The 23275-nt window shown below is 40.1% G+C and overlaps 1 protein-coding gene across 5 annotated transcripts in view; it reads left to right on the top strand.

Moving 5' to 3' along the window:
* PLCB4 (phospholipase C beta 4) overlaps positions 1-23275 on the top strand; it is a 255778-nt gene that overhangs the window by 88905 nt on the left and 143598 nt on the right. For 4 of the 5 annotated variants that reach the window (XM_067469130.1, XM_067469126.1, XM_067469129.1 and 1 more), the window contains exon 3: positions 23154-23217. The exons of the other annotated variant lie outside the window; for it this stretch is intronic. The gene's annotated coding sequence lies outside the window, so the exon portion shown is untranslated. The remainder of the gene's footprint in view (positions 1-23153; positions 23218-23275) is intronic. 5 annotated transcript variants of the gene reach the window in all.

The following is a 23275-nucleotide window of genomic DNA, read 5'->3' as shown; positions in this document are numbered from 1 at the left end:
CCCCCCCCGGCTACATGCCTGTGTAGAGTAGATGCTGCACCCATCGCCCATTTTAGCCTGGTTCCCTTTGTGATATACTAAGGTACGGTTAGTATATACACAACAATTGTTTTCATAATTGTTAAAGCCCTTTATTTTCTTTTAAAGTCTAAAAGATTAACAGGGACTGCAGGGTTTGTTTTTGGTTTTGCTTTAAGAGATGCTGTTTTTGGGTTGTTGTAGTTTCTTTCTGGCTGTATGGCCATATTCTAGAAGCATTCTCTCCTGAGCATTCTTCGCCTGCATCTATGGCAGGTATCCTCAGAGGCTGCGAGGTGTGTTGGAAACTAGGAAAATTGGGTTGATATATCTGTGAAAAGTCCAGGGTGGGAGAAAGAACTCTTGTAGAAATATAAATTTAAGAAAATGTTCCTTGTTTCATACAGTCTGTGTTCATAAAACAGTCTCTGTTCATAAAAGGAACAGAGACTGTAAAGTAGTTGTCCATGGGCTGGATGCGGCTTTCTAAGGCCATTTATCTGGCCCCGCTCTTAGGGTTGCTCTGAGTCTGAAATGACTTGAAGGCACACAACAATAATTCTAATTAACTTGATTATCTCATCAGCCAAAAGCAGGTCCACATTTCCCTTTGAAATACTAGTAAGTTTATGTTGGTTAAAATTGTTCTTCATTTTAAATACTGTAGTTTTCTTCCATGCCTTTGTTCAGTACAAATAACATATGTGCAGTGAGCATAGAAATTCCTTCATGGTTTTTTTTATTTTCAAACTACAGTCTGGCCCTCTAACCGTCTGAGGGACCATGAACCGGTCCTTGACTCTGAGGACCCATGCTGTGAAGAAACCTAGCAGTTTGACAGATTTTTGTTTTTAGCTTTACAGTAGTGCTGGTGGTTGGGATATTTCAATGGGACTTTAGGTTCAATGTCAGGCAGCTTCCCATAACCTCCTCAAAAAAAATCTTCATGTACCTCTGGTAATAGATGGCAAGCAAACCTATTAGGTACAACCTGCCCCAAAACTGTGCCTCTTAGTTTTCCATTTGTCGTAAAGTCTTGCCAAGCACTCATTTCTTATTTTTATGTTGTTTATTAATTGATTCTATCTGTAAGAATCCTATTAATATTGTGTTCAATTTTTAGTTATATGTACATTTCTTGGAGGAAAACTTTTTGGTTGAAAGCAGCTCACAGATCTTAAAGATAAAACCATCTAATAATCTCTCCTCTTGACCCAAACCAAAATGGCCAAAGATATGGGATCCTTTCCTCAGATAGAAGATGTCCTAATCCCTTTGCATTTTAGCTGCCTCTTTTGTCTTTTCCACAGGTTTATGGTATCATTTTTGAGAAGAATAACCAGAACTATTCCCAACATTCTCAATGTGCTTTCACCATGGGTTGTAGAGAAGGCTTTTAGATGTCAGATATTTTGTTTCCGTTCCTTTCTTAATCATGCCCGTCGCTAAGAATGTAGCACACCCTAGAATCCAGAGGCACATCATTAAAACATACTTGTGGTTTTCCATTCCCAAAATGGCAGTATGGAGACCACTAGTTGCCCAGCAGTATTTCTGCATGCAACAAATATTATCCGCAACATCACATTGTTTTACCTTTAAAGGAAAAAGTTGTACCACTAAGTATCAGCCCCAAGAACTTTCCATTCTAAATGGAATTTGAATGATCAAATCTTTCAACCACCCAATATTTTTCACAATGAGGAAAGGAAAGTATGCATATTAAATGGGAACAGTTGTCATCCACCCGAACAAATCCCCAACTGTTAAATGTGATTTCATTTTTTGGGTTCTTATATCATTGCCAGTTGTGAACATGAAGCATTGGGTCTGGAACAGCTGCTTATACCACGTGCATTTTTCCCCGAGCAATTTCTGCATAAGTTCTAATAAAAGTTAGTATCTTCTGCATGGCTTTTATGGTAGCTGGAACAACTAGCATTAAAAGAACCAAAATAACCAAGTGTATCTGGAAAAATGTGCTCCTAACTGTTGAATGGGAGCCCCTGGTGGTGCAGTGGGTTAAACCGCTGAGCTGCTGAACTTGCTTACTGAAAGGTTAGAGGTTCGAATCTGGGGAGCAGCATGAGCTCCCGCTGTTAGCCCCAGCTTCTGCCAACGTAGCAGTTTGAAAACATGCAAATGTGAGTAGACCAATAGGTACTGCTCCAACAGGAAGGTAACAGTGCTCCATGTAGTCATGCTGGCCACATGACCTAGGAGGTGTCTATGGACAACGCCAGCTCTTTAGCTTAGATGGAGTTCAGCCCCAATCTCCAGAGTCAGACATGACTGGACTTAATGTCAAGGGAAAACCTTTACACTTTACCTTGACTGCTGAATAAATTTTTATTGTTGAGGAATATGAATCACAAAACATGACTGCATGAATTCATCCTTATTGGAATTTGCAATTGGGATGTACTTTGGGAAGGGCAGACATATATTGAATTTGACTTTCAAGACATGTGAAATGGATGCTGGAATAAATCTGTTCTGACTTATTAAGGAACTTTTCCCACCTTTTAGTACCCCCCCCCCCCCAAATTAAATCAGAGCTCTGGGAACATGAGGTAGGATGTAAAAGTGGAACGTTATCTTGACTTTGTTCAAGTACAGTGCATATTGATGATGTTCTTTGCTTTATTATGAAGGAGTGACTTGTATCCTATGAGATTTCTACCCTGAGATGGGGTGAGGAAGCTAATAACAACAACAACAACAGCAACAATTTTATTTCTTATCTATCTCTCTTCATGACTTGAGGAGTGTCTGGAAGACCAACATTTCCTGTTGGTAATAAGAACGCTAGTGAAGTTGTGGTCTTCACTAAGCACACAATAGTTATGTTGCTAGATAGTCAGCTCCTTGCTCCAAAATCTCTATCATGAGGAGAGGAAATTGGAAACACTTAGAAGCAGTGGAGACTCCTCTTGTGTTTTCAAACTGTCTAGAAAGGTGTTTCTCAACATGGGGTTAGGACCCCTGAGAGTATTGTGAGGGGGTGTCAGAGGGGTTGCCAAAGACCATAAGAAAACATAACATTTTCTGTTGGTCATGGGGGTTCTATGTGGGAAGTTTGGCCCAATTCTATCATTAGTGGGGTTCAGCATTCTCTCTTATTGTAGGTGAATTATAAATCTCAGCAACTACAATTCCCAAATGACAAAATCAATCCCCCCTAACCCCAGCAGTATTCAAATTTAGGCACATTGGGTATTTGTGCCAAATTTGGCCCAGTGAATGAAAATGCATCCTGCATATCAGATATTTACGTGACGATCCATAATAGTAGCAAAATTACAGCTATGAAGTAGCAACGAAAATAATGTTATGGTTGGGGCTCCCAACAACATGAGGAACTCTTTTTAACCCAAGCTGTGACTTCACACAGAGAAAGAAATGTGTCCAGTGTAGGTCATGGGCCACCGGTTTTCGGGAGTTTCTAGACCAGTGGTTCTCAACCTTCCTAATGCCACAACCCCTTAATACGGTTATCATTTTGGATTCCACCTCCAAGAATATACCCTACTCCCTGTAACCCTGTCCTGTGGCCATTCTTGCTGTGAAAGTAGTCTTTCCTAGCTCTAACTGAAGCCACAATTTAATGCTTGTCTGCAATATGAACCTTGCAAAATGTGCAGATACTATACTTGGAAAACCACCTCTTGATCCATTACAAAATTTGTGGTAGTCAGAAACCCAAATCAGTTGAAAGTAAATGCACATTAATGCTTATGCTGAGTGGCTGCTTTGTAGTCAGTGCTTGAAGAACTGCAAAACAAGATCAGGTCTGTCAAGTTTTCTTTCATTGTTTCACTTCCTTCTGCTCCCAACGCACTGTTGGAGGGTCATGATGACAAGTGAACTCAAGACATTGTTTGCCAATTCTGGCATATGTTTTCACCAGCTTATTAGCCAGGCAACATCCCAGGTAAAGAGAACATATGTTTAACTTCTGGGAGTTAGATATTATCTCTTCAACAGTCAGAGCAAAGGCACGGTTACTGCATGTACTAACATCAGTGCTTTCTACACAGGTGCTATTTTGAAGTTCATAATGGCAAAAACTTGATAGCAACAATGTTTGAACCTTTAAAGTAAAGAGGGGGGGGGGAAGCCCAAAACAAAAGCCAGAGAGCCCCATCCATCACTTGCATTTTAAAATACAGCTCCCCTCTCCATTTTTTCCACGGAGTTTTCAAAGAGTTCAATTAAGAATATGTAACCACAGTGCATGATGGATTTATTGCTTTCTCTGGGCTACTCTGTGTTCTGCTGCCAACTTGTGGTTCACTGCTTTCACCCAGCCGCTCCCAGCATTTTCTTCACTTCCTGCCCTAGTTTCAGAAGCAATGAATTGCTTCTGTTGATAGTTTGTATCAAATAAACTACTGACTGTGAGAAAAAATAGATTTCAGTATTGAATAAAGAATAAAACCGAAGAGTCAGAAATTTCTGATAGAATTGCCGAAAAGATATGCCACCCCCTGCGATTTTCCAATCCTTGTCGGGTGGGAGATGGCTTAGCAAGATGATTTGGATGGATGGCAAGCTGCAGCCTCAAGGATGTGGCATGGCTTCCTTTTGGAAGCCTGTAGAATAGTGTGAGTTGTAGTTTGGTGAGGCACCAGCATTTTGACGAAGAAGACTAAAGGCCTTGCAAAACTTCATATTCCATGATTCCATAGTATTGAGCCATGGCAGTTACAGTGGGGCCAAACTGCACGAATTCTACAGTGTGGTTGCATTTTGTGTGATGTTCCAGGATAGAGGACCTTTCCTGGAGGAAAATGAGGCCATGTTTAAATATTTTGTCTAGAATTTGGTGTCTGTAGTGCACTTTATGCTGAAAAGTGTATCTTAAGGCAGTACTATTCACAGCAGAACTACCTCATCAGATGGGGATTTTGTGATGGCATACGCTGGTTCAGCAGGGGCGGCTCAACCCATTACACAAAGTAAGCATTTGCAGTATAGTTGATTTTTCCCAGGGGCGCTCTTGAGGTGCTCTTGGGGGAAAATAGACCTTGACATATGCGAATTGTAGTTACTGGGATGTACAGTTCACCTATAATCAAAGAGCATTCTGAACTCCACCAATGATGGAATTGAACCAGATATGGCACACAGAACTCCCATGACGAACAGAAGATATATATCAGTGATTGGTTTTTTTTTTTTGGGGGGGGGGCAAAATACTGTTTGCTTACCATTGAAAATTACCTAGGGCCGCCTCTGTGGTTCAGCTATAGTTTAGCCATGGAACCCAACTGGCTCCCATCCCACAATATGAAACTACTTTTGGTGGGGCTCTGTGGCAAAACTACAGCGGAACTGGTGTATGCTGCCACAGCAGCAATACTGGAAGCTTCCCGTGTTGCATGAGCAGCAATGGGGGGAAGCCAGGAGTCCAGTGCTTTCCCCCTTGGGATCAAGTTATGGGTAAGTTGGGCAATGTGGGGCATGGGGTGACAGGTTCCCCTTGCCCCCCAACAGGCACCACTGAATTTTCCACAATCCGTGGAGAATCCAGTGGCCAGTATGATAAAGTCGGTAGTCTGCTGGTTCCAATGTACAAACTATTGACTGGAGAGGTTTCAAGAAAGAAAAAGGCACTTGTGCTCAATGGGCACGAGCATGATACCACTGCCTGGTACAATAAAAACAAAAACAAAAGCTGCCCACCCCACACATCAGATAGCCTGAGAAACACAATCTTAGAAGATGTTCAAATGCTCCCTTAATCTTGGTGAATCAATTTATGGTTTTCTGTCAAGCAAGCATTGAGACTTTTCTACTTAATTTTTAAAATCTCATTCTGTATATAGACTGAGCTGGATTAGTCAGTTGTGAACCGTTTGTTCATTTTATATATAGGGGTTTGGAGAGAAAGAGGGAATGATTGTAATCCTGTAAGAAGATAGACCTAAAAATGGTGCGGATTGGAACTATAAAATAGTTGCCACTAATCCCTAGTAATTCATGCAGAAGAATTCTGTTATTGTCAGGTTTTGCTGGTATTGTGCTACATTAGTGTCGTTTCTTCTTTGCTTGACTGTTCAATAGAACAACTTTGACATTTTCTTGCAGTAGCAACTTGTTAAATAAAATTGGGAGGTATTACAGGTATTGCAGGCAGGATGTTGAATAACCATGACCCCTGAGTTACAGCAGAAATATAATGGAGCCATTAGGGAGGGAAGTCATTCCTTGGCCCTTTCCCTTTTAAATCTGAGGTTCTATCGTTGTATGATTTGGCTGAAAGTGACAGATTGACAAACCTAATGAAGGGCATACTATAGAGAAATTTAAACAGAATTGACAACCGGTTGTGATGCATTTGGGAGATAATTAGAGTTGTCATCGTAGTGTTTGAAGAATAGTATACATCATGTTGAGTAGAAGCATATGTTATCTAGGTTGATAAATAACAAAGTTTGCATTAGAGCAAGTAGGTTAATGCAAATAATACAATTTGATGTAGAGTTGGAAGCCAATCCCTGTTTAAACCCATTTTGTTTTTCTGTGTTGTTTTTAACCCATTTTGTTTTTCTGTGGTTACCCATCCCCTTTGGGGTGGATCCACTGACTACCTTTTCCCTATCTATTTAATTCTTAATACTGTTTTTCCATTTGTGATTATATTTAAACATCTTTTTAAAATGTAGGAGCAGCCCATTTTTCCATTCCTGCTGCTAGACAGCATGGTTTTCTCTCTCAATGTTCTCTAAACATTTTCTTTTGTCGATGCTGATGTCAAATTGGTGTCAAATTTTAGCAAATTTTTCTGTGTATTACATTAAGACTTTATTTATTTTATTTATTTCGAACCTTTTTTCCCCACCTTTCTCAACCCCTAGGGGAACTCAGGGCGGCTTACAATTGGCAACAATTCAATGCCGTCATAAAATACAATAGCAAAAATAACAATTAAAACCATGAACATTAAAATAAAAATTAAACAGTATACTTATGATCCATTTAGCTATTGCCAGGTTGGTGGCTATTTATCTAGTCATATACTAATGATAACTCCTCTTCACTTATCCAAATCCACTTCCAAGCCATAGTCAAATATTATCCATTGTCCTTTAACCTGATTGCCCGAAGGCCTCAAGGCCGCCCTGAGTCCCCCTTACTTTTCTTCCAAAGTATCAGTTGAACAGAGGATTACTGTATTTTCTGGCATATAAGACTACTTTGTAACCCAGTAAAATCTTCTCAAAAGTCAGGGGTTGTCTTATACATGGGAGTTGTCTTACATGATGGAGTAGCTTTATGCATGGGAGTTGTCTTATACGCAGGAGTAGTCTTCTACGCTGGGAGTCATCTTATATAGCAGGTGCTGAAACTTCCAATCCGGATTGGAGAATCTGTGGTTGCCGCATATGGTGGGGGGAGCTCAAAAATGGCAGTGGCCGTGTCCCTGCCGTATGCAGCGACTGTAAGAAAGCATTAAGGGTGACGCTGTACAAGTACGGTAGAAGAAAAGCCATTCATCAGGATTCGTGGACTTAATGCGATCCCGATGGTGAGGTGAAGGGGTGCCTCACTGGGAAGGTGTAAGTGAAGGGTGGAGCAAGCTGCAGTCGTCCGGGGTGCCCGAGGTATGGAAAAAAGAGATAGAGTGGCTCTGGGCCCACAAAAACACACTTCTTTTACCTGTCTGGTCCACTCTTGTATCCTATTGCCGTACCTCCTCCTCTGCCTCTCAGATCTTGCTCCTGAAGACTGCAGTGAAGTGGTGCAGGTGCGCAGGTGCGAGATCTGAGAGGCAGAGAAGGAGGTACAGTAATAGGAAAATTACCATATTGAAATCAAATCTGATGCTTTTTAAATTTTTATTTGGTATGCGTTGGAAGAGGGATAGTCTTATACGGTGAGTATATCCCAAACTCTATATTTTAACTGGAAAAGTTGGGGGTCGTCTTATATGCACAGTCATCTTATATGCCGGAAAATACGGTACATCAGTCCATACATTTACTGAGTTTCTATCCAAGTCTAAAATATGCACTCGAAAGGAAATACTACACCAGGGAAACCACACATTGTCTGTTAGTTCTAGTAATTGCAATACAGTTTTTTTAACAGACCATCTCATACCCAATGTGTTATACTTTCTTTCTAGAACATTTTTGAGGTGCTATTTTTATCCTTCAGTCCAAAACCAATGGGAATTAAAGCCTCAAAGGTTCAAATTGCAGGATGGTTGAAGCCTTGCATGGTTTCCATGTTATGATTTAGAGGACTTTCTAAGACCACAGAACGTATGGCTGCATTTTACTTTATCTATGTCAGTTAGTATCACTAACGTAGTATTAGCATCTAGAGAATGTTTGCAATGCGACTGGATGGGAAGAGGCATCTATTTTTATGAGACACTGAGAAAAAAGTAAAAGTTGACATGAGCCACTGTTGGGTGAACTGTTTTATAGTTAGTTGTATAATTTTTCTAAGCGGTTATATCCACTCAATAGAGGGAACTTGGGTATATCCCAGTTACTTTTGGATTACTTCTCTTTGCCATCCAGAAAAGGAGAGCTTGATATTTATTGTAAAGGTTCATTCTTGGATGGCCCAGAAAAGCAATCTACTCCCTTCTTGATTGTGGCTGCATAAATAGAATAACCATAAGCAAATAAAAGTGGAGATAAGACAAGGGATCTAAAGTACATATGTAAGTAAGAAAGATTAGTTTACACAGATTATACTGGACTATGGCATGAAACAAACATGAAGACACGGGAGTTAACAGCTGTTAACTGAAAGAAGTATGGACTTTGTAACTTCTGCAGTGTATGCTGGCATGTGGGGAATAACCCAACTGTTTGTGGATTGCTCCTCCAGGCCATACAAAAACCAGCCTTCATGGTGATAGCCAGCTCCTCACTCTTAGTCTATCTCCCAGATTCCCTGGACAGCATGGTTATTGTGCATGCTGACTGGGACATTATAGCAGATGTAGTCCAGAAATGCACAATTCCCAAATGTAGGATGGTTTAAATTTATGGAATGGTAGGTAGCAATAGATAATGACTAGCAAGGTTTGGCAAATACACCAACTGGATCACTTGGCAAATGTAGCCACATCAGTGTAGCCCGGCTGTATAAAGTTGGTTGCAGTTTCCAGTCATTGCTACAAAGAATCACAATACATTTTGCAGAAGACAGCCCAAACCTGTTGCATAGTCAAGGGACCCCCTATGGCAGTGGTTCTCAACCTGGGGTCCCCAGATGTTTTTGGCCTTCAACTCCCAGAAATCCTAACAGCTGAGAACCACTGCCCTATGGGAAGTCTGCTGGGCTCCTTATACCATGTCAAGTATGCTCTGAGTGCCTGTTATCTTGAATTGCAGAGAATAGGGGTCTGTTTGAAGCTGGTTCCTATTTGTAGCTAGATGTAATGGATAAGTGAACAGGCACGGACTTTGAGATCAGCAGGGGAAGCTCTTCGCTCAACTACCACTGTTTCAAGTGCAGTTGGTGGGAACAAGAGAGAGGGCCCTCGCTACAGTGGCTACCCGGCTCTGGAATACCCTCCCAAAAGAAATGAGATTAGCCCCTACCCTTGAATCCTTCCAGTCTAGCTTAAAAACATGGATTTTTAAACAGGCCTTTGGCCTCAAGTAATAGGCCTATATTAGGTAGACATTTCAGTTGTGTATTGATGGCAGTTAGTTTTAACCATTGATGGAAAGTGTTTTTAAATTGTGTATTTTATTTTATTTTATGTGTTGATAGTGGTTGTTTATAACTTTTATGTGATATTGTTTTAATACTCAAGTACTGTTGATGTTTATACTGTACTTGCAGGGCCTTAGTAGCCGTCCCAAATCCCTTTTTGGGAGATGGAGGCAGGATACAAATAAAGTTTATTATGTATTTATTATAAGTGCAAATTCCTTGAAAGACATGGATACAAATTCAAATGTGAAGAGGGGCATGATCAAAGGGTCACCGGGAAGCTTCGTGGTTTTCTTACCCATGTGTTTTTCCCCTATACACTTCCCTCATTTGACAGAAGAAAATACAACTGGTCCTCCATAGCCACAGATTCTGCTTCCATGGATTCAATCATCCATGGGTTGGAAATACTCCAAAAATAAATGTATACTATCCCACTGCATATACTTTAATTTGAGCATTCATGGATTTTTGTATCTATAAGGAATGGGGTGCTCTTGCACCAAGACCTAGGGATAGATTTTTTAGAAAACAATATATTAGTGAAAGTATTAAACTTTTTAAATACCAGACAAGTTGCCTCCAGGCTCAGTGCGGAGTCCAGAAGGACCCCCAAACTGCGGACCTGTGTCTTTAGGGAGAGTGTGACCATCACAGGATGGATCCCTATTCCCTGGTCTGTCTTCCAACTGACCAGGAGTACCTCTGTCTTGTCTGAATTAAGTTTCAATTTTTTTGCCCTCATCCAATCCATTACTGGTGACAGGCACTGTTTTAGGGTCAGGGCAGCTTCCTTGGCATTTGGTGGAAAAGAGTAGTCATCTACATATAGGTGGCACTGTACTTCAAAACTCTGGATGACCTCTCCCAGTGGTTTCATGTATATGTTTAACAGTATGGGGTACAAAGCAGAAGGTGGAGGAACCCCACAGGAGTCCTCCCAGCATCACTTTCAGGATGGCCCAGAGCCATTGTAAAGTAGTTAAAATTGTGCCTCCCAGTCCCATCCCAGCAAGGTGACCCAGGAGGATACCATGGTCAATGGTATCGAAAGCCATTGAGAGATCCAGGAGAACCAACAGAGACACAATCCCCCTGTCTAGCTCTCTATGTAGGTTATCCACCAAGGTGACCAAAGCTCTTTTCCATAGCCAGGCCTAAAATCAGATTGAAATGGATCTAGATAATCTGTTTCATCCAGAAATCCATGGAGTTGGAAGGCAACCACACGCCTCAGGACCTTACTTAGAAAGAAAGGGATTGATACTGTCTGATAGTTGTCCATTATATAGGGGTTCAAGGATGGCTTTTAAAATATAGGTCCCACAACTGCCTCATTTAGGCAAGTTGGAACTTTGCCTTGTTCCAAGGAGGCATTGACCACCACCTCCACCCACCCTGCCAGTTCCCCTCTGGCCTGTTCGATCAGCCCGGAAGGGCAAGGATCTAAAACAGGGGTCCTCAAGCTTTTTAAACAGAGGGCCAGATCACAGTCCCTCAAACTGTTGGAGGGCCGGATGAATTCCTATGCACACTGAACATATATTATTTGTAGTGCCAAAAAAAAAAAAAACTTAAAACAATGCAATAATTAAAATGAACAATTTTAACAATACAAACTTATTAGTATTTCAATGGGAAGTGTGGACCTGCTTTTGGCTGATGAGATGGAATTGTTGTTGTTGTTGTTGTTGTGTACTTTCAAGTCGGTTTAGACTTAGGCTGACCCTGAGCAAGGGCCGGGTAAATGACCTTGGAGGGCCTTAGTTTGAGGACACCTGATCTAAAAGATATGTGGTAGCTCTCACCTCTCCAAGGATCCTGTCCATATCCTCAAGCTGCACAAGAGCTACAACTCAATCAACTCACTTTCAATCATTGGGGTTCTAATGGAAACATAGCTGGTTCTCATGGGAGTCCAAAGCACCTGGGGATTACTATTTTGGGGGAAGTTCTGAGATTTTGCTATCTTTTCACTCTGTCTCTTCAGCTTAGGCTGCTGGAATTATAAATGATTTGTGTTCTAATCCAAGCATCTTTCCCACAGTCACTTTACTGATTATATTTATTGTAGGTTTTCAACCTTCTCTGCCCTACCACTATTACTTTGTTTTGTTTTTTAAGGCTTCTCTAGCTCTTTTTCATCCTCCTTACAAGGCTAATTCTGCTGAATTGCTTCCCAGGTAGACAGAGGATGAAGCGGAAAAGAAGAGGCTGGATGTAAAAATCCTTTGTAAAAAGGACCTTATTTGCTGGAGGCTTTACTATCCAAGCTATTCCTGTATCTGGATCCAGAATGCTGAAGCACAAGCTTATATTGAATAATGATGAACATTGCCAAAGGGTAAACCTGAAAATAAGAGTTGGGAGCAAGCTCAAAGTAGGGATCAAAGAACAAAGTAGGATAGAAGAACAAGATCAGAGGTGGAGATCAAGGATACAGAAGCAGGAAGAAATGGTTGCTTAAGGAAAGCTCAATTGGGGCAGCACTCAAGGCCATCAGCTCCTAAAAAACTGTGTGGGTTGCTGGTTTCTAGTGTTGACTTTGTTTCCACCCTTCACCCGTTTCTTCACTGCAAGGACCTGTCAGAGCCTTGTCTTTTAGAAGCCAAATGTAGACAGAGTTGTTTCTGAGAAAGCTGTGCATTGCTTGGTTACATACAATAGTAACATGCTGTGCTGCGAGCACCTTGTTTGGGTCAAGGCCAGTGATTGTGATCCTGCATGAACAGGAAATAGGCTCTTCCTGAAGACTCCTTCTATAATCTTGCCTGACAGTAACTCATCCTGCATGTTAAAATAAGCTGGCAGATAGCTATTGATTCATGTGTTGCCATCTCAAGGACACAGGTGGTCATGCTGGATTTCTTTTGGGAAGATATCGAAGTGGGCATCTTTATCTCAGGACTATGGCATCTACTTTAGCCACTTATTCTTACCAATAAGTCCCATGGAAGAAAACACAATTCATGTAAAATGTTTTTCGAAAATCTTTATACCACTCTTCACTAAACCGATATGCAGAAGGAAGATGTAAAGTTTTCACCTCCATTTTAGTCTGCTATTTTAGTTAATTATCCAAACACTAAAGAAAAAAGTGCATGTTGATCATCTCTTATCTGGAATTCCAAAATCCAAAATACCCCCAAACCTGAAATAGGCTACTTGGGTGGCTGATATAAAGAGTATTTTGCTTTCTGTTTGTTCAGTTTACATAAACTTTGTCTAATGCATAATTTTGTTACAATTAGGCTATGTACACAATATGTATATTGATCAGAAATGAACCTCACATTTAGATTTGGATCCCATCTCAAAAGCTCATTATATTCATATTTGCAAAGACAGATACACCAAAAAGCAGGAAAACCCTCAAATCTGGTCCCAAGTATTTTGGATAAGAGGGACTGAACCTGTAGTTATGTCTCAGGCTCCCAGGTCCAAGAGCTTGACACAAAACCTCATTGTTATCTATTTCTGTTCACCGACTTTTGACTTTCTCAATAGGGAAGTCACAAAATTTCAATCTGAGGGACAAGAAGCAAGGAGACTAATTCTGAGGAGCTTTTATTTTTTGCTTTATCTCCCAAGTCAGAGCCCCTGGTGGCAAAATGGTTAAACACTTATACAGGCAGGACTGAAGACCGACAGGTCGGAGGTTCGAATCTGGGGAGAGCACAGATGAGCTCCCTCTGTCAGCTCCAGCTCCCCATTCGGGGACATGAGAGAAACCTCCCACAAGGACGGTAAAACATCAAACATCCGTGTGCCCCCTGAGCAACATCCTTGCAGACAACCAATTCTCTCACACCAGAAGTGACTTGCAGTTTCTCAAGTTGCTCCTGGCACGAAAAAAATCTTCCAAGTTCATTTGTTTTTCTAGAGCTTGGTAGGGTTATTTTTTAGAAAAACTTTTGAATCCCACACTTCTAAGTTCTGGATTTCTTCTCTTGAGGAATCTGTTATTGTCAGCTTTCCCTACCACCAGAAGAACCAGTTGTCACCCATTGGTCCTGTAGCTGCTTGGGTCCATTCCTTGAATCTTACAATGTGAGCCCCAAGAAAAGTTGGCAAATTTTTAGTTGCTTCACAGAGAACTATCTGTTAGAATATCTTACCTTACTGATCATAGGTGCCCAACCTTTTTTCCCTTGTGCACCACTCGGCAGCCCATTTCTTCATATTGTGCCCTTCATACTAGCAAAATCTTCATGATGAATATACCTGCTGTTGTTTCGAATGTATATATTATAATACACAAATTGATAGATTAGTTCAAATCTTAAAATGGTCACACAGAGAAGAGACATAGTTTGCAGACATATTGAAGTCACACACGCACTCATTCATTGACTACCACTCACAGGACAAACGTGATCTCTTATATATATATCCTAGGCCTGGGTAACAACGGAAAAATTTGTTTCTAAAATCGATTTGTATTTGGGTTTTTTTTTTGTTTCGATATTTAAAATAATTACAAAATTTTCCTTTTAAAAAGTTCGATATTTACGAAATTTCATAAATGGTAAAAAATTAACGAATCGATTTCCGAAACAATAACGAATCGATTCGTTAATGGCGGACGCGACCGCGAAATACGCTAAAAAACCTCCAAAACCTTCTGAAGCTTCCCTCTCCCTCTGTTGTTGACTGTTGGTGTGATATTATAATTTTTTTTCACTAATTAAACCATAAAACTGGCCCAGACATGCGGAAATAATAACGAAACGACCTCAAAACAATAACGAAACGAATACAATATCGAAATACGAAGCATTTACAAAACATTTTTGAAAATTCGTTTTTTTTAATAATTGCTCCAGAATGGTTCGTTATCGTTTTGTAATTGAAAAAATTAACGAATTATTAACGAATTACGAATTAACGAAACGAAACCGCCCAGCCCTAATATATCCCTTAGTGGCATGATAGCACTCAAACGTTCATGAAGTTAAGAAGAATGCAAGTTGAGCCTGTGAGGGGTGTGTTGCAGAGGATTTATGCTGTAGTTGCATGTTCACAACACATTGTTTTGGTACTCTTCAAAATGACAAAGCAAGAGAACAAGGCTTTTCTAGAGCTAAATAATGAAGAAAACTTGCTAACCTACCTGCCATAATGTTCAATTAATTTTACAACTTTTGGCTTGTATCTTGTCTTATACTGTTGACATATATTTCCTTCTATTATTCGTTTTTCCCCCTGCATACCACTAAATGTCCTCTTAATGCCTACTGGTGAAATAATGTTGACTTTCATTTACAGTGTTTGCATGCATAGATGTTAACCTCAGGGCACTTTTTTCTATAGCAAATTCTCATACATGTATATGTTGCAGCCCTTAGTTTACCAACTAACTAGCACTGCTGCTGATCACTACAAAGTAAGTGCTCTGAGCGATAAACTTGATTTTTGATCTCTAGAAATGGTATAGTAGACACCAGCTATTTTGCCTTCAGGGCATTGGAATGGGTTATTTCTACTATAATGAGCTGCACTACAAAATCTGGTAAACTTCTTCATGTACTATTAAAACTAATACCTAAAACTGGGCAATTTTAAAAACCAAGGCAAAGACTGCAATTGGTGACAAATTCCTAGTAAGCAAAACTTAGTTAATACTTAGTTAACTACGAAACTCAAAAATACAAGTTGAGGATAGAACCTTTTTTTACTACCCCGCCTCCATCTCCCCGAAGGGACTCGGGGTAGCTTACATGGGGCCAAGCCCAAGGCAACATATAATTAAAAACATAACAATAACATATTAAAGTAGCATAAAACAGCATAAACAACAATAAACAAACACCAAAAGCAACAACAGACTCATTTTTGGAGGGGAGGGGAGGGAGAGGGCCAATATGCGAAACTTGTTAAAGGTTGGGGTGGTCAATACAGTGGATAGAAACGTATAGCGGCATAGGAATAATAGCATAGAAATAGAACAATTAAACAGGATAGCAAGAGTAATAAGAAATAAGATGGTTTCTTTTCTTTCAACCTTCGATGGACATGAGGAGGAAAAGGCTGGCTTGACACACAAGAGGCAGCATCTCCCTAAAATGCCTCAAAACACTGAAAATCCTCCTGATTCCCATTGACTGCCTATCTGGGCAGAAAAAGGCAACATATATTGTCAAAGGCTTTCATGGCCGGAATCATAGGAGATAATACTTCTAGAACATGGCCACACAGCCCAAAAAACCTACAACAACCCAGGCAATATATAGTCATGGATGGAGCATGGGAGCATCACCAGAACCCTTTGGTGTCCAGAGGGCTTGCCAGGCCAAGATCTCATTGGTGTTGTCACTGCTTCTGCTGCTGTTTCACCTGCCAGAATGAGGTCCCTGACAGAGCCTTGCTGACATCATTGCTTCTAATGAGATCACAATAGGGTGCCCAGCCATGTGACCAGCAGAAACAATGTCACCAGCAAGGCTCTGGTGGGGAGCTGCTTTTAGCCAGCAACACAGTGACAGGTCTGTGGATATGTGGACAATAGATTGGACAGTCAGATCTGAATCCAGCTAGATCTGGCTATCTACAACTCAAAAACACTGGGATATCCTGGTTATCCTTGCACTGGATGAACAGCTGAATGCAGCACTTCTGTTATAAAACCAGCCATATGTCATGTGGACTCCATGCACCAGTACCAAGGCGGGGCCATTTTTTTAACCTGTGTAGTCACAGCCATAAATCCTATTTTTGTTATGTGCCTACACGTTGACTTGGACATATGGAGACCATGTGATAGGGTTTTCTTATTCAGAGAAGGATTTCCATTGCCTTCCTCTTAGGCCGAGACTTGCTCCAGGGTAACCCAATGGGTTTCTATAACTTATCAGGGAAGTGAACTGCTCTCCCAGAGTCCTGGTTCATATTCACTACACAATAAAAGTCCTATGCTAGTTGTAAACATTTATTCTAACAGTCTGTGGAGTTTGAATAAATGGTTACATCTGGTACCTGTGAAGTTACTAGATTTTAAAGTAATGTAATGATTGAAATGAGAATGTGGGAATGGGACAGAAGAGGAATTTGTTCAGTAAGTGTGTGATCACAGAGCAAACTGCATATCGGACACATCAAAAAGATTCTCTGGCTTTGTCTTTCTTCATGAATTTTGCCTCTTGAAGATATTGGCCTTAGTCTGTCATATCTTGAAAACTGTTTCAACTAAATAAAGTTACACATAATAATTTTGGATTTATACAGGTATATCTTTTTTCTCATAGAAAGCAGATCTTGTCTGCAGAAGAGAAAGATTAATGTTACAATTTATATTAGGCTTAGAGAAAGTCTTAACATCATTACTGCCTTCTATGCTCTTTCTCTGTAGATAGGTGCTTCTTATTCAGGTGTTTCTCAAAGGAGAATGCCAGATAATCTCCATTCATTGGTCTTTTGCTTTCAATTACATATAGAAGAGTGCTCAACTTCCCATACTATTGGATTTTTGTGCTTTTTGAACATAAAGGTTCTGCTGTTTTCCACTCAATTGTCAACCTGGTGGTCCTAAAATAATTGTGTGGGTGAAGAAGCAGGATGGTTAAGGTTTTAAAAATGAACAGACACGTGAAACTTCCAGACGTCAGTGTACCCCAGTCTGCTTTGCAGACAAAATAAAGATGGAAAGATCAACTCCCAATCATTCTAGAAGGGAAGGCATTTCATGTAGTAACAGAGTTCCAAAAAGACGTATGTATGTATATTGGCTTACAATTTCTAGCGTGAAGAAAGGCAATATTTTACTTTCCCAAATATCTGATGATGAACAGAGATTTCTGCCAATGGGACTGCAGTGAAGAGCATTCTGGAGGCAGCAGTCTTATGTAGCTTGAGTGGTTAATTTCTAAGTTCAACATCTGGAGATGCTCCTTAAGCCTTTTCTTTTTCCATATTTCTGTTTTCAAAGCAAAATGTTGTGGGGAAACAGCAGAGAGATAATCACTGAATCACAGATTTCAAGGGGCCTTCCTCTGTCTGTTATAGAATCTTGCAGGATGTGATCACAACATCCATGATAAATGACACCCCAGACTCTGTTTAAAGATCTTCACTGAAGGAGAGCCTTTGTGTGTTATGAGGTTCCTCCAAACATTTCACCCACTATTTCTAACCTTGCTCTTTGGAGCAACATACAAATTTCTTTCAACTTCTGTGTGACAATTCCTCAAATATTTGAAAACTTCTATCAAGTCTACTCTTTTAATTATCTGTCTTCCAGGCTAAAACTACTCAGATCTTCCAACTATTTCACAAAGGACTTGTATTTCTAGGTGTTCTAGCTTGTCAGTGCTTGTCTTGAATGAGCATCAAGATGGGCCAGAGGTTCTGGGCTGGGCAAAGGAAAACACAATGTTTGTGTACTTCAGTGATAGGAAATGACTTACCTTTTTGAAAAACTGGACAAACAGCAGGAAGACTGTCTACATTGGTTAAGACTGGGTCTCTGTTTTCCCTCCCCAAACACACACACACACACTGTGGAAATGCTATGGAAGGTCCTTCTTATCATCTGATGCATCTGCTTTGTATAAAGGGAGTGAGCAATGAATTTTTGAATCCAGAGGAAATATCTTGTCAAGAAACGTGCATATTAATGTTACTATGTTGCTTGAAACACCTTGGTTCTTTTCTCAGTGACTATACATTACAGCACACAGTATAATTGTAGAGCTTGGGCTTCATACAATGGCAATAAGAGACAGATTGCCATGTTATTATTGGCAGAAGAAAACCTAAATGTTTCTCCACTCATTTTTCTTTCTGTTTTCTTTTGCTATAATTTAATTTGCAGACCTTCAGGGTCATGTCAGGAATATCTGCTAAGCTTTGTTTTTGCCTTTTTCGGTTATTATTCCTAGTCATTTGATAGCTTTAGTGTTCTTGTTTTGCAAAAACAAAACCACAAGTAAAATGTTTCAACTGAATAGGGCAGTTCTAGCAGTCAGAGAGTAATGGATAGTGTGTGTATGCACTTCTTCTTAAGTATTTTCTACAACCTGTTTCATTAAAATCTTATATCAGAGTTATATCATAGGTGGCCCTCCAGATGTTTTTAGATTGTAACTCCACTCACTCATCATCATTGATAAGGCTGATAGAATTTGCAGTCCAGCAACGTCTCCCACATTTTAATTTGGGAAGTCTTACAATCTATCAGTGACTGAATGTCATCTTTTGAGTGATTACCAAAATCAGACTGAATGAAATTGTTAGTTATTTGGATTGACCAAACCTAGCATTTCCAGCTATTTCCAAGATGAAGAAAGACATATTGTACCTGACTGCCATGTTTCTGTCAAAAATGAGTCTGTCAGGGAAAAATAAATGCTAATCCATATTAGCACCATAAGGATGATTAAACACACTGAAATACAAAGCTGAACTCTTAAGAGCTCATATCTGGAAAGACCTCTACCTGGATAGAAAAAGGTGCCAGTTTTGCTTTCTTCCACATTCAAAATTTTACACGTTCTTTTGGTTGAATATATTGGGGGGGGGGGGGGATGAAAATTTGAGAATCAGACATCTTAGCCCCATTTCTAGTCAACCCAATTCAGTTAATTGGTGGTAGACTTTTGTTTAAATAAAGCAGTGGTTCCCAACCTGTGGTCTGTGGGCCACCAGTGGTCTGCAAGAACTAAAATATGGTCCGCAGCCTCACCGTTACTACACCATTGCAACAAGAGCGACCGGTCTCATGAAACCTTCTTATAATGCCGAAGCTTATTAAATATGGTTTTCTGTGGACGAGCTAATGGTGACTACTGGATGGCATATGTTCTGTATCAGAAACTAGAGCTGACATGGTATGTCCAATGCAGTTTTCAGAATCAGCACCCCAAATGACCAAGTGGAATCTAAAGTTTACAAAAAACCACTTCGTAATCCTTTTGGTACTACTGTTGGAGCGTGGTCCCTGGTCAAGTGGTCCCTGGTCAAAAAAAGATTGGGAACCACTGAAGTAAAGGCCAGGCATAGAGAAATTATAATTTAGACAGCTAGAGTTTCCTGGTCCAACTGGTGACCATGCTGGCTTGCAAATTCAGAAAACTGTCATCTAAAACATAATGATTCTGAGATCTTTGTAGTGTATAGTTAACATACTGAATTTTCTACCAAAAACACTGCAATAGCTACTGGAGTATTTGTTAAACTCAAGGGACATAGTTTATTATATGAATATTGGCCATAATAGCTAGTAGAATTGTTCAGTTTGGCAGTAGTGTATTAAAGTATATCACCTGCTTTGGAGAAGATCTCAGGAAAAGGCCATTAACTTCATGTCTTGTGGAATTCATGAAAGCATCTGCTGGTCTTTGTTGGGTGCAGGGTACTTATCAATTGCAAAAAAAAATATATCTGCTTTTCAATAATTTAATAAAGATAGTTTGACAAAAAGATGGAGGTCTTAGTTCTCCAGATGTTGTCAGACCCCCAAGATCTTTGATCTTTGATCGTTGTCCTTGTTGGTTGGAGAAGATGAGAGGTGAGAAACAACATCTGGAAGACCACTAGTTCTCTCTCTATGAATGAATCCCCAGAGATGCCAGATTCATTTTTCATACAGAGAAATTCCAATGTTTTTGTGCATTTCTCCTGTGCTTCTTTGTCTGAATTTTTTATGCACCCATTGGCAATATGATAGGAAAAAGAAGACCAGATTCAGCTTTCCCATTGCTGACATTGACTGGTTTCCGAAGAACGAATTGTATTCATACCCAAAGGCCTGAGTGTGTCCACTAGGGTTTGGAGCTTTGATCATCAGAACCTCATGTCACATCAAATATTGCTTTTGGAATTCATTTTTTCATTTCATATGAGATTTGCCACATGGTGTAGAAGGCTACTGTTTGATGGATTAAACACAAAATTGCCCGATAGTGTTTTATTTGTACAATTTCTATTACTGGTCAGTGCTTCTAGTGTGTCCATCTGAATGCAGGCATTAGCAAAAGATTTGTTTCTTAGTTCTGTCAAACATTACTCATGTTAATTATAGTAATTCAAATGGTAATGCCAATAATACTTCTCCATGTTGGAGATGAATTGGTTAGGTTATTTATGATTATGCTTTCTGCTTATGTTGTATATGTCCATGTACTGTCATTTATTCTGAAAACAGCTCCTTTTTAACTCACTGTTTTTTAAAAATTGCTTATAGAAGAAGCCATTAGAATAAAGTAATTATAAATCACACATGCTTTTTACTGAAAAGGATATGAATACGACTTGTATTTCTCTCACTGTTTTGTGTGTGGTTACTGGGGATGAATGTTGGAAACCCAGTTTTATGTAATCTGCCTAATCTTTCCTACACAAAATTGATAATCTTCATAGGTAGACATTAGTATAACACCATGCTTTTCTGAATCAGAAGTTGTTTTTTACACAAAACAAAAGTTAGTTATGCATCTTCAGCACTGATAATAAAGAAATACCTTGGAGTGAATTAAGATTCCTGTGCTCTCCAATCCTGTTCCCAACCTGCTGCTTTTCAGATGTGTTTGTCTATCACTCCCATAATCTTCAGACAGTGTCGCCTCAGGGAAATTATAGTCCAACACATCCAGAAGGCACCAGGCTGAGAAAAGCTGCTAATACATATGCTTAGATGATCTTCGGTTGATATGCACTACCAATACTTACTTTTGTACTTCAGCTTTAAATTCTATCCAGTGTTTCTGAGATGAAAGCAGTACAAAAGCTATCACTCCCCTCTCCAATGATCCATAATACTGGTTGTTGGAGAAGTATGTTTTATGTGTCTGATTATGTGTGTGGTTATGTATTAGTATGTAAGCATGCACAGATATGTGGAGAAGTCCCAGAGAGAAGTCCAGTGTTGCCTCATGGCCCCAGAATTTGCTCGACCTTGATTTAGGAAAATTATTTAGGTCACAGTTTTTTCCTCCCTGTGTCAGGAGCGACTTGAGAAATTGCAAGTCGCTTCTGATGTGAGATAATTGGCTGTCTGCAAGGGCATTGTCCAGGGGATGCCTGGATGTTTTGATGTTTTACTATCCTTGTGGGAGGCTTTTCTCATGCCCCCGCATGGGGAGCTGGAGCTGACAGATGAGGGAGAGAGTGCAGAGGGAGCTCATCTGCACTCTCTCTGGATTCGAACCTCCGACCTGTCGGTCTTCAGTCCTGCCGGCACAAAGTTTTAACCCATTTTTATCACCAGGGGCTCCTAAGTCAGGGGTGGACAGCTTTGAAAGGGTAGGGCCAATTCTCCACATGACCATCGCACAAGGCACAGCATCATAATCACAAATGAAAAAAAAATGTGATTTTCCTGTTTTTTTGAAGTTGTGGTGGTTTTAATTGGGGATAAAGTGATCCAAACCACCATATTTGGAGGTGTCATTTGAAGGCATTTTGGGGACAAAAATTGGCAGGGATGTTAACATTTCTTTTTGGTGAGTTTTGGGAGCTTTAAGGGAGTGTCAAACTATGTATTGCAGATACCACAATTCTACACACCTGCATAAAATGAATATGGCTAGAGTAGGGGCAATGGCCTCTCATGGATGATTTAGCCATGGATTTCTGATGTGACAGTGTTTTGGACTAGATGGCATTGGGCTACTAGCCAGTTGGACAAATCTGTGATTGAATGAATTCTGTTTTGAAGTGATGAAATAGTAGCATATATGTGTTGTCGAAGGCTTTCATGGCCAGAATCACTGGGTTACTGTGAGTTTTCCAGGCTGTATGGCTATGTTCCATGAGCATTCTCTCCTGACATTTCACCCACATCTATTGTAGGCATCCTCAGAGGTTGTGAGATCTGTTGGAAACTAGGCAAGTGAGGTTTATATATCTGTGGGATGTCCAGGGAGGGAGAATGAACTCTTGTCTGCTTGAGGCAAGTGTGAATGTTGCAATTGATCTTACTTACTTAGGTGATCCCTCGTTGGCTGAGTAGGATAGTCTTCCACTTCCACCAGTATTCTGGTGGGTCCGCAGGTGACTGTGGAGCTCTAGTCTTGATCTGCATCTTCTCCCGCAGTGAGGACATTGGTTTCAAGTGGAAGGTGGTCTTGGTCAGGGTTGACTTGACGCGCTTTCCTCTTGGCACATTTCTCTCTTTCATCCTCCATTGCAATTGATCACCTTGATTAGCATTGAATAGCCTTTTAGCTTCAAGGCTTGGCTGCTTCCTGCCTAGAGGAATCCTTTGTTGGGAGGTGATTAACTGGCCCTGATTGTTTCTTGTCTGGAATTCCACCTTTTTTAGTGTTGTTCTTTATTTACTGTTCTGATTTTAGAGGTTTTTTTAATACTGGTAGCCAGATTTTGTTCGTTTTCATACAGCCTGGAAAATTCACAGCAACCCAGTAGCATATATGTTTGACTTGATAAATGTCAGTAAAATGTTTTGCAAATGACTCTGAATGATCTTCTCTTCTTTCCCTCTCTTTCAGAAAGAGAAGTTTCTCTCCAAAACCAAAGAAAACTCTGTTTTTCTACCCAAATAAGTGCTATTTGGTAAGTCTCTTATTTCTGCACAAGGCTGTAAAAGTGCAAAAGTGCCACCCAGGATGGA

Source organism: Anolis sagrei, chromosome 1 (assembly GCF_037176765.1).
Source record: "Anolis sagrei isolate rAnoSag1 chromosome 1, rAnoSag1.mat, whole genome shotgun sequence".
Lineage (NCBI taxonomy): Eukaryota > Metazoa > Chordata > Lepidosauria > Squamata > Dactyloidae > Anolis > Anolis sagrei.
This window is presented reverse-complemented; position numbering and strand designations above follow the sequence as displayed.